Below are 12,525 nucleotides of genomic sequence, written 5' to 3'. Positions count from 1 at the left end.
CCTAACAGTCAGCTCCTGTGGGATCTGGAGAGCAGCTAAACATGGGCTCCTAGTTTGCATCAGCAGCATGGGAGCAGAGGAGCACAATTCCTTTAGGTCATGGGCTCTTGCATGAGTTGAATTCTGCCAGCAACTGTGGGCTCCAGGGGAAGAAGCAGCTTCCTATAGTTCTTCATCACTGGGCAACACGGACCTCCTTTAGCAGCTCCAGCCTTTCCAACAATTTTGTTATCTTATTTTCTGTATTAAATTCCTCCTGCTTAAAATACCTCAAGTAGCTCCCATTTTTAAAAATTTTTTATTTAAATTCAATTTAGTTAACATATAGTGTATTATCAGTTTCAGAGGTAGAATTTAGTGATTCATCAGTTGCATACAACACCCAGTGCTCATTACATCAAATGCTCTCCTTATTGCCCATCACCCAATTACCCCATCCCCCCACCACCTCCCCTCCAGCAACCCTCAGTTTCTTTCCTATAGTTAAGAGTCTTTCATGGTTTGCCTCCCTCTGTTTTTATCTTATTTTATTTTCCTTCCCTTTCCATATGTTCATCTGTTTTGTTTCTTAAATTCCACATGAGTGAAATCATATGGTACTTCTCTTAGTCTCTGACTTATTTCACTTAGCATAATACACTCTAGTTCCAACCATGTCATTGCAAATGGCAAGATTTCATTCTTTTTGATGGCTGAGTTATATTCCATTGTATACAAATACCACACATTTTTTATCCATTCATCTGTTGATGGATATCTGGGCTCTTTCCATATTTTGGCTGTTGTAGACATTGCTGCTATAAACATTGAGGTGCATGTGCCCCTTCGAATCACTATGTTTGTATCATTTGGATATATAGCTAGTAGTGTAATTGCTAGATTGTAGGACAATTCTATTTTTAACTTTTTGGGAATCTCCATACTGTTTTCCAGAGTGGCTGCACCAGTTTGCATTGCTACCAATAGTGTAGGAGAGTTCCCCTTTCTCCACATCCTTGTCAACATTGTTGTTTCCTGAGTTGTTCATTTTAGCCATTCTGATCAGTGTTAGGCAGTATCTAACTGTGGTTTTGATTTGTATTTCCCTGATGCTGAGGATGTTGAGCATTTTTTTATGTGTCTGTTGGCCATTTGTATGTCTTCTTTGGAGAAATGTCTGTTCATGTCTTCTGCCTATTTCTTGACTGGATTTTTCGTTTCTTGGGTGTTAAGTTTGATAAGTTCTTTATAGATTTTGGATACTAGCCCTTTATTGGATAAGACATTTGCAAATATCTTCTCCCATTCTGTAGGTTGCCTTTTAGTTTTATTGTTTCTGTTGCTGTACAAAAGCTTTTTATCTTGATGAAGTCCCAATGATTCATTTTTGCTTTTGTTTTTCTTGCCTCTGGAGACCTGTCTAGCAAGAAGTTGCTATGGCCAAGGTCAAAGATGTTGCTGCCTGTGTTCTCTTCTAGGATTTTGATGGATTAGCTCCCATTTTCTGATTATATGGTATAGCATTTAATCTGGTGTTCCTAGAACCAGAGAATGTGCTATGCTGGGAAAATTATTTGTTCAGATAAGTTTAAAACTTTCAGGACTAAAATACCAATTTTCCTGAAATTTTTTATTTAAAAATTCAGACATGGTCCTTTCTCCCTAAACAGAATATTTAAAAGGCAATTTTTGTCCTTTTCCATTATTATCACCATTGAATATTCACTGAGTATCTCCCTTTAGGCTCCACACTGAAGTACCAAGAACACTGATGGTGTAGGACACCAGACTAAATTAGTACTGATCACAAGCAGACATGTGCAAGTTCAATTGCAAAAACCTTTACTGTGAGAGTTACTAGAGATAGAGAGATGATGATGACATGATTACTGTCCCCTAGACCCTCTCACAGAAAAATATGTAAGCAAACAAATTATGGTAAGGAATGACAGATAAAAAAATAGAAATATATACCACAGGCACAGACTATATGGAGGAAGGGGCTACTGACTCTGCATTGAGGATATCAGGGAAGGCTCTAGATGTGGGCTGAAATGTAAGTTGGGTCTTGCAGTTTGAATGTTTGTCAGAAAAAGAAAAAAAAGGCATTTCAGACCAAAGAAGAAGCATGTGCAAAGACAAGTATGGCAGCTAGTCTCTGAAGACAGCTCCCGACAATTCATTCTCTTCCTGTATGGCTTATATAGGTCTCCCCTGCTATCCGAAAGTAGAGCTTTCCCATGAAAACTTTTGTAAACTGAAATGGCATGCATGAGGCAAAGACGCAATTACTATTACTTTAGATGAAAAAAAATTTTGAGCATTCTCAGACTGAAAAAATAACCTCTCTTAGGCTTTTCTGACAACGTGGGACACATCTTGCTAACAGATGCACAAAATAAATCACTATAAAGTAGAGATGCTCACAGACTCAGTTCAAAGGTATGGCAGTTTGATGCTGAGAAGCTAAGTGTAGTTCCCTGGGAAGGAGTTAGCAATGCCATTCTGCTGCTCGGCGTGCACACTGCCTCCGTAAGGGCTGTCTGCCAAACAAACCCTGAATGCTGTTTTCCCTTTTCACCTTTTTTTTTGTAACAGCAAAAAGCCCCTTCAGATTTCTTTTGGTTAGCAAAAATGGGTACTAATGTAGGTATTTTTTTAAAAATTTATTTATTTGAGAGAGGGTGAGAATGAGAGAGATCACAGAGGGAGAGGGAGAAGCAGAGCAGGGAGCCCGATGTGGGGCTCAATCCCAGGACCCTAAGATCATGACCTAAGCCGGAGGCAGACGCTTAACTGACTGAGCCACCCAGGTGCCCCAGTGTAGGTCTTTCTTAAAAGTGAGTGGTGTAATACTTGAACTTTTGAAAAGTGAGAGATACCTGTATCTTCTCCCTTTGAATCTAGATTGGCCCTGAAATTGCTCTGACCAATAGAATGTCATGGAAGTAATGTTCTGGGACTTATGAGCCCAGGGCTTGAGAGGACTGGCAGTTTCTCTTTTCTTCCCGGGAATACTCTTTGAGACACTCCTTAGAATCCTACCATGCTCTAAGAAGTTCAAGCCACATGGAGAATCAAGGAATTGCAAATGACCCCTCAGGCTGAGATCCCACCTGACAGTGACAACTACCAGCCATGTGAGTGAGTTATCTTGGACATTTCATTCCAGTTGAGCCCTGCAGCCTCAAACAGTATGTGAAGCAGAACCACTCAGCTGAGTCCAGGCAATTCACAGAACTGTAATAAATAATGTGATTGTTGTTTTAAGGTGCTGAGTTTTAAGTGATTTCTTATCCAGTAATAGGGCTCCTGCATGAGTGAAAGTCAGTAGATGATTGGGGCGCCTGGGTGGTGCAGTCGTTAAGCGTCTGCCTTTGGCTCAGGGCGTGATCCCCGTGTTCTGGGATCGAGCCCCACATCAGGCTTCTCTGCTGGGAGCCTGCTTCTTCCTCTCCCACTCCCCCCGCTTGTATTCTCTCTCTCATTGGCTGTCTCTGTCAAATAAATAAAATCTTTAAAAAAAAAAAAAGTCGGTAGATGAGTGGAGGCTCTGAGGAAGTTCTCATAGTTCCTCCTCACTGGGCAATACGGTCTGCCTTTCCTTTTTGCTCTTCTAATAATTTGTTACCTAATTCCTTGTATTATATCACTCTTTGCTTGAAATACCTTGAATGCCTTCTGTTTTTCTGGTTAATTATGTGGTATAACATTTTGTTACCTGTATTCCTAGGACCAGAGAATGTGCTATACCTGGGGCAGGTACTTGGCGGAGGGCTGGTGGTGGGGGGGTGGATTCTGATAATTTCAACCCTTTTGGTACTGAAATACCATATTCCTGACAGTTTTTCTTTTTTCTTCTTCTTTTTTTTTTTAAGATTTCTTTATTTAGGGGTGCCTGGGTGGCTCAGTCGGTTAAGGTCTGCCTTTGGCTCAGGTCATGATCCCGGGGTTGGGCTCCCTGCTCAGTCGGGAGTCTGCTTCTCCCTCTCCCTCTGCCGCTCCCCCTGCTTGTGCTCTCTTTCTGTCAAATAAATAAAATCTTTAAAAAAAACCCCACCAAACCTATAAAGATTTATTTATTTGAGAGAGAAAGAAAGGAGGGGGAGGGGCAGAGGGAGAGGGAGAGAATCTCAAGCAGACTTCCCGCTGAGCCCTGACTCCGGGCTTCATCTCACAACCCCAAGATCATGACCTAAGCTGAAATCAGGAGTCTGACACTTAACAGACTGAGCCATCCAGACACCCCTTCCTGACAGCTTTTCTTAAATAAAAGGACCTTTCTTCTTAAATATAGTACATGAAATGTAATTTTTCTTCTTTTCCATTATCATCACCATCAAATATTTACTGAGTGACCTGTATATTGTATTATAGCTCTAGGAGCAAATGGTATGGAACATCAGGTGAAAGGAGGGCTGACCACAAGCAGATATTTATAAGTTCAACTGCAAAAGACTTTACTATATCAGTTGCTAAGGATATTGAAATGATGATGATATGGTCCCTGTTCTCTAGCAGCTCCCACTGTAATACAAACAATTTATAAACAAATAAATTATAGTATGGTATCATGGATTTGAAAATAGAAGTATGTATCATAGGCGCAGATAGGCAGAGAAAGAGTATCTATGCATTGAGGCATTAGGGAAAACTTTACATGGGAGCTAAAATTGAAGCTGGATCTTACTGAATGGTTAGACATTTGTCAAGTGAAGAAAAGGTCAATCCAGAGTAGGGAAGAAGCGCATCAAAAGTAGTAAAGTGTAAAAGAGCTGGCATCATTCAGCCCGTATTCCAGGGCAATTGAGAAAGTATAGAAAAGGTTGAATCACGTTATGAAACTTACCTTATGTAATGCTTAGGAGTTTGGACTTAATACTATGATCACTGAGGAGCACAAGAGTCTCATACTCCCATTTGTATTTTCAGAAATAACACTGTTAGCAATGTGAAGGAGAGATCAGAACAAGGAAGGACTGGCAACAAGGCCAGTTAGGAGGCTATGGCAAGATTCAGCTGAGAACATCAAGAGGCTGTGAAGTGAGGATTTAGAGCTGCCCAGCCTCCAAAACAGCATGACTGGAATACTAGGAAATAATGCCTACATTAAAGGTGGAGGCAGCACCTTCTCCAAGGCTTATCTTCATATAGTAATAGCTGTTGATTTATCAGTACCATTAAGAACACGATCTTTAATTTCAAAATTCTAAATAATGGGCCACTGTTACCAGATCTTATTTCCTACTTGTATAAATGGTAAGCTTGTTATTGGGATATAAACAAACAGGGGACTTGCAATTAAATTTTTTAATTTGGCCTTGATTGAGAACTTATTCCAAAGAATTCCAAATTTCTACAACATTTGGATAAGATGAAATTCTAGAAACCCGATTCCAGATCACATTTCCCTATAATCTTTGAAGTTTTTTTTTTTTAAGATTTATTTATTTATTTATTTATTTGACAGAGAGAGAGAGACAGCCAGCGAGAGAGGAAACACAAGCAGGGGGAGTGGGAGAGGAAGAAGCAGGCTCCAAGCGGAGGAGCCTGATGTGGGGCTCGATCCTGGAACACCAGGATCACGCCCTGAGCCGAAGGCAGGCGCTTAAATACTGCGCCACCCAGGCACCCCAATCTTTGAAGTATTTTGACCAGAAGAAAAGTCTTATGAAAAACCTATACAATAGGGGCCCCTGGGTGGCTCAGTTGGCTAACATCCGACTGTTTTTTTTTTTTTTAAAGATTTTATTNTAAAAGATTTTATTTATTTATTTGACTGAGAGAGAGACAGCCAGGGAGAGAGGGAACACAGGCAGGGGGAGTGGGAGAGGAAGAAGCAGGCTCCCAGCAGAGAAGCCTGATGTGGGGCTTGATCCCAGGACTCCAGGATCACGCCCTGAGCCGAAGGCAGACGCTTAACGACTGAGCCACCCAGGCGCCCCTAACATCTGACTCTTGATCTCACCTCAGGTCTTGATCTCAGGGTTGTGAGTGCAGGCCCTACACTGGGCCCCATGCTGGGTGTGCAGCTACTTTAAAAAAAAAAAAAAAGCAAGCACCTGGATGGCTCAGTAGGTTAAACTTCTGAGTCTTGATTTTGGCTCAGGTCAAGATCTCAGGGTCATGAGACCAAGCCCCATGCCCCAAAAGTTAAGATTCTCTCCCTCTCCCTTTGTCCCTCCCCCTGCTCACACACTATCTTTCTCTCTCTCTAAAAACAAAAACAAAAAACCTATATAATAAATCAACTTTCTGAAATAGCTTCTATAACGATATTTCATATTCTGTGTAACACTGAATCATTTGGACAACAGTGCACAGAAAAAGGGAGCCAAAAACATTACCAGACATTACTTCTGCTTCCTTACTATGAGCTCTGTAATTATCTTGGAATAGCACACAATTTCGCTATCCTCAGGAAGGGTTATAATTTTTTAAATGACTTCAAATAAAGATCTAAAGATTCATCCCAGTATTCCCAGAGTACTTCTGGAGGGAAAGCAGAATGATCTAGTGGAAGAAACATAGTCCTTAGACCTACTTATATTGGGGTTCAAATTCTGATGCCTCCGCTTGCTACATATTATTGTATTACTTAATTTCTTTTAAATTTAGTTCCCTTATTTATAAAATGTTTATACTAAAGACAGACCAAAATTTGGCTACAATTACATGTATGATTCAACTGCATATATAAACCTCAGGCTTGGGGCGCCTGGGTGACACAGCGGTTAAGCGTCTGCCTTCGGCTCAGGGCGTGATCCCAGCGTTATGGGATCGAGCCCCACGTCAGGCTCCTCTGCTATGAGCCTGCTTCTTCCTCTCCCACTCCCCCTGCTTGTGTTCCCTCTCTCGCTGGCTGTCTCTATCTCTGTTGAATAAATAATAAAATCTTTAAAAATAAAAAATAAAAAAAATTAAAAAAAAAAATAAATAAATCTCAGGCTTATAGAACATACCTTATCCAGTGTAATACACCAAATAAATGTTTCNAAATTAAAAAAAAAAATAAATAAATCTCAGGCTTATAGAACATACCTTATCCAGTGTAATACACCAAATAAATGTTTCTGAAATAAGTATCATTGTTGTCTCTTCTTAACTATACTACTATACCCTACTACATGGATCCTGGAAGTTTATTAATGACATAAATATGATGTTAATGGTATCTTTTATAGGCATAATAAAGGAAGCAAACTTATGAAAAGCATCTTGCATAACCAAACAATTTTGAGCCTGCCACATTTTCCTTTAGTACTCAGAGGATCTTCAGCTGCCTTAACAGCAAGCATAGTTTCTTCTTCCATCACCAGATACATCCTTTCTAATACTATCACTTTCCCTCCACTCCCAATCCCCGGTAAAAAAACCTCTCAAATACACTAAAATTTTTTTCTGGAAAATCTCCTTCTAGCTCCACTATTTTATTTCACATCAGTGACAAATGAGTACTATTCATAAGAAGTATACAAAAAGTAGATAATATGAAATTGGAAGGAAATAGCCATGGACTATATTGTTTTCTACATCTACTACATTAAACATAAGATATAAGGTTTCATAAAGTAAAGTACTATATGTATCTATTACTTTTGATGGTATACCTGTGTTACCAGTCTGCCACCCTGGATTATCAAGACCTAGCTCTCAGAGGTAATGAGAACATGAAATAACACAGGTAAAGATCTAGTACAAAAGTGTCCCCTTCATTCATGCCATATTTATCATATATTACAAACTATCTTTATATGTGCATTTGTACTATACTTCTTACCTTGTTTCAATTCTCAAAATATAGATCTCTGTGTTCAAAAAAACAAGCTTATTAGGGACCAGTATTTGTACACCTATGACCCTAGCATCAATAATAGCCAAAAGGCGGAGGCTACCCATTCATCACTAAATGAATAAACAAAATGTGGCATATACATACAGTGGAATATTATTCAGCTGTAAAAAGTAATGAAGTTCTGATACATGTTACAACATGAACCTTCAAAGCATGATGCTAAGTGAAATAAGTCAGACACAAAAAGGCAAATACTGTATGATTCCACTTACATGAGGTACCTAGAATCATTGAATTCATTAGAAATAGAAAGCAAAACAGTGGTTACCAGTGGCTGCAGGGAGAGAAGAATGGGGAATCATTGTTTAATGAATATTTTAGTGTGAGATAATGAAAACGTTCTGGAAATAGTGATGGTTGCACAATATCAATGTACTTAATGTCACTGAACTGAACACTTAAAAATGACTAAAATAGTACATTTTATATGTATATTTAACCACACAAAAGCAATTAAAAATACTTGCTAAAAGATATATACTGTAAGGAGACAGTATACCTGATCTATCTTAAACTGGGTTTGGCTAGGATCTCTGGATGAAAAGCAATAAGCAGGTAGATTTTTAAGAACTGGACCAGCTTCCTAGAGGGGGTAAAGGGATCCGCATGAAGTCAAGAGCCACCTTCAAGATCTTACTTTCCTCAAAATATACTTTAATCCCGGGCCTATTCTCTCCAAATCACCTTGCTTCTTTTTGTCTTTTTTGACTTACACCACATGTTGCTTCCAAACAGAGGTTCAGTTTCAGTCTTTCCTCAGTACCCTATCCTAAAAGTAAAAACCTAGATGTTGTAAGGTAGTAGTTCTCAACAAGGGGTGATTTTGCACACACACCCCCCCAGAAACTTGAGGATGTCTGGAGGTATTTTGGGGTTGTCACAAGGGGTGGGGGGGTGCTACTGGCACCCAGTACATAGATGCCAGGGATGCTGCTAAACTCCTCACAATGCACAGGACAGCCTCTCAACAAAGAATTGATTGACCCCAAATGCCAATAACACCAAGGTTGAGAAATCCTAAATTCTAAGAAATTAAAAAATTCTAAGGTTCTACTAAGTTGCTTGATTTCTGGTAGGAACTGATAATAAGTTACAAGTTGCCTTCTGTGCTTCCCTACTTTCTCTTTTCACTTCTATCTTGTATAGGGAAAGAACAAATTTAAGTACATATGTAAGAGTAGATCGTTTATTTTGAGGAAATAGGAAAAGGATCAGTGGTGATGCTTGGGGGGGTAGGTGAAAGGATGCTATTTATGCAGCCATTCTCTTCACCCTGGCTAATCCTACCCATGATATTCTATGCTGTGGGGCAAGGTAAAAAGTAGAGGGGGCCAAGGTGTTGGGGACAGAGAAGAAAAGAAACAAACACAATCCAAGTGAAGCCAGTCGAAGGCAGTGTCTATGCTATCTGGATTAGATAATTCTTCCTGGTGGCCATTTGGGTATGAGGAAATATCTCTATTTCCAAAAAAGTTTATAAAACATTTTAATTCAATTAAAATGTAAATCATGTATTTTCCATAACTAAACATTCTATTTATAAACTCAACATACTATTTATGATTATCTAAAACTTGCGTTTCTTCTGAGGAGCAATAATCTGAGTGCACAATACTACTGTGTAATAAGAACAAATACTTTTGCTTTTATTTTCATCTTGTGTGATATTAAATAAAAACAGACCTGCTGTAGCAAATATAACTCATTTGGTAAAATTTAAGTATTTTGAGAAATTCACCAACATTGTCAGGCCTCTAGACCTTTAGAGTAATTCATTATAATGGTACATATTAAAATAGTGCCCTCTTAAAAGGCTTTGGAAAATTGACATACATACTGAAACCAAATATGTGCATAACCCATGACCCAGCAATTCCACTCCCAGGTATATATTCAACAGAAGTGCATATATACGGTCACCAAAAGACATGTATAAGAATGTTCTCCACAGCATTATTCATAATAGCCAGGAACTAGAAATTCCTCAAATACCCATCAATGGTAGAAGGGAAAAATTTTGGATATAATAAAAATGGTTAAATTAATGAAATACTATTCAGCAGTGAGAATGAACGACTACAAACACATACATTATAACAAATCTCACTCTAGCAAGTTAAATAATGGCCTCCAAAGATATCTAGGATCTAACTCCAAGAACCTGGGAATGTTACCTTACATGGCAAAAGAGGCTTTGCTGGTGTGATTAAATTAAGGATCTTGAAACGAAATTAACCTGGATCATCCAGGTGGGCCCTAAAGGTAGAGGCAGAGGAAGGTTAGACTATAGAAGAAGAGAAGGTGATGTAATGATGAAAGCAGAGGCTTTAATACCGAGTAAGGGGCTACAAAAACTACAGGCAGCTACTGGAAGCTGAAAAAAGGCAAGGAAACAGATGCTCCACTCACAACTTTCAGATTCAGGAGCCAGCCCTGCTGATAGCTGGACTTTGGCCTAATAAAAATAGTTTGGGACTTCTGATCTCCAGGACTGTAAGAGAATGAATTTGTGTTGTTTTAAGTCACTATGTTTATCTTAATTTATTACAGTGGCATCAGAAATCAAGTACACTCACAAATATAACAATGATCAAATAAAAGAGTACACTGGCGGGGTAAGTGGGGGCTGTCTGGGTGGCTCAGTCAGTTAAGCAGCTGCCTTCAGCTCAGGTCATGATCTCGGGGTCCTGGGATCGAGCCCTGCATCAGGGCTGCACTCAGCAGGGAGTCTGCTTCTCTCCCTCTCTCTCTGCCCCTACTCCCACTCCCGTGCTCTCGCTCACTTTCTAAAACAAATAAATCTTTAAAGAACATTTTAAAGTAATCTCTACACCCAACATGGGGCCTAAACTCACAACCCCAAGATCAAGAGTCACATGCTCTACCGACTGAGCCAGCCAGGCGCCCCAAGCTAGTGCTCATTTAATGATGTCAGCTAAAGAAAGAGCTCCTCAGGATCCTTGTGAGGGTAATTCTCACATCCAGAAGATCAGATCAAGGGAAGCAGCTTTGAAGAACAAACTTCACGTTACTTAAATGAATTACAACAGTTTGCCAACTCAGAAAAAGGTAAATATGAAAGAGTATACAAGATCAGGAATAAATTAGATGGTCAGTATTTTGCAATTAAAAAAATCCTGATTAAGGGTGCAACTAAACAGATTGCATGAAGGTACTATGGTGGGTGATGGTGTTGGCAGGTCTTCAGTATCCTAATATTGTAGGGCCATCATAATGCTTGGATAGAACATGCTCATGTGGTCCAAATGCAAGATAGAATTTCTACTCAGTTGCCACCTCTGGAAGTGAGCTCCAACCAGGAGGATGACAAAAATCAATATGACGTTAAAAATGATTAAAGTAACAGCTCATCCATTATCCTTGCCAAGTTCACTTTAGAAAAAGAAAAATCCTTAGGAGAATCTGGCACTGAAAATCAGACTAACAGATTGATGAACTATATCATCAATTTAGTCACAAAAGATGCCAGTGAATTTGAGTCATTCATTTTACTCCAAGAAAATAGCTTGGCTGATTTGTCTTCCAGATTGTTGAACATCAGCTGCCACTTAGGCATGATTGAGACTTAGAAGAGAATTTCACATCCATTGAGGAATATTCTGAAGAAAACGTAAAACTCGTTGGGGCAGACATCACCTGATGTTGCACATCCAGATCCAGCTGCGGGACTCTCTCTGTGGAACTGGACAGCTGAGAGAAACAAGCAGGGCCGGGAGTGTGGAGGCCAATCTGCATGTCCTTATGTTATGGCCAGTGTTGCAATAAAAATCTTTCAAGAACTGGAGGAAGGTGTGTTTTATATTCATAACATAAGAATAGTACACAGATATCTGAAGCCCAGAAATATTTTCCTCATGGCCCTGATCACCAAGTAAAAATAGGAGACTTTGGTCTGGCCTGCACAGACATCATACAGAAGAACACAGACTGGATCAATAGACATGACAGGAGAACATCAACACATACTTCCAGAGTAGGTACTTGTCTGTACACCCTTAACCTGAAGAGTTAGAAGTATGTGAGTGTGACGCCATGTGAGATATGTATAACTTGGGTGTGATCCTACCAGAGCTCTTTCAGCCATTTGGAACAGAAATGGAACAAGTACAAGTTTTAACAGGTTTAAGAACTGGTCAAATACTTGAATCCTTCAGTAAAACACAAGCCAAGTGTATCCAGTACTTAACCAGAAAGAATGCAACTCAGAGACTGTCTGCTCCGTTCAGCTGCCGTCAAGTGAACTTTTCTAAAATTGTGGAAATGTTATTCTCACCCTACAAAGATACTAGAACAAGAAAAAGAAAAAAAAGAACTAAAGAAACAGCTAAGCCTCCTTTCTCAGGACAAAAGGGTTAAAGATGACATGGAAGATGGGAATGTGCCTGTCTAGCCTTAATTAGGCTCTATAAATGTGAAAGTGGTCTTAAACTCTTTAAGCCAGTCAAATGGAATGTAAATTTTCCATTTTTATTACGGTATAAAGGGTAGAATACTTTTCTTTAGTAAGCCTGTACAAGACTTATTAAAATTGTAAAAGTTAAAAAAAGAGTGTATTATTTATGATTGCATTTACATAAAATAAAAGGCAAAACTAATCTATGGTTTTAGAAAACAGTAGTTACTTCTGGGGAGGAGGAAGGTAGTGTTAAAATAGGGGCAAGAGGGGCTTC

The 12,525-nt window shown here is 39.3% G+C and overlaps 1 pseudogene; it reads left to right on the top strand.

Annotated features, from left to right (window-relative positions):
• The first annotated feature begins 3,070 nt into the window (after positions 1-3,070).
• On the top strand, positions 3,071-12,287 carry LOC117795732 (annotated as a pseudogene).
• Positions 12,288-12,525: the final 238 nt, after the last annotated feature.

Source organism: Ailuropoda melanoleuca, chromosome 2 (assembly GCF_002007445.2).
Source record: "Ailuropoda melanoleuca isolate Jingjing chromosome 2, ASM200744v2, whole genome shotgun sequence".
NCBI lineage: Eukaryota > Metazoa > Chordata > Mammalia > Carnivora > Ursidae > Ailuropoda > Ailuropoda melanoleuca.
The sequence above is the reverse complement of the archived record's forward strand: the minus strand, read 5'-3'. Positions and strand labels throughout refer to the sequence as shown.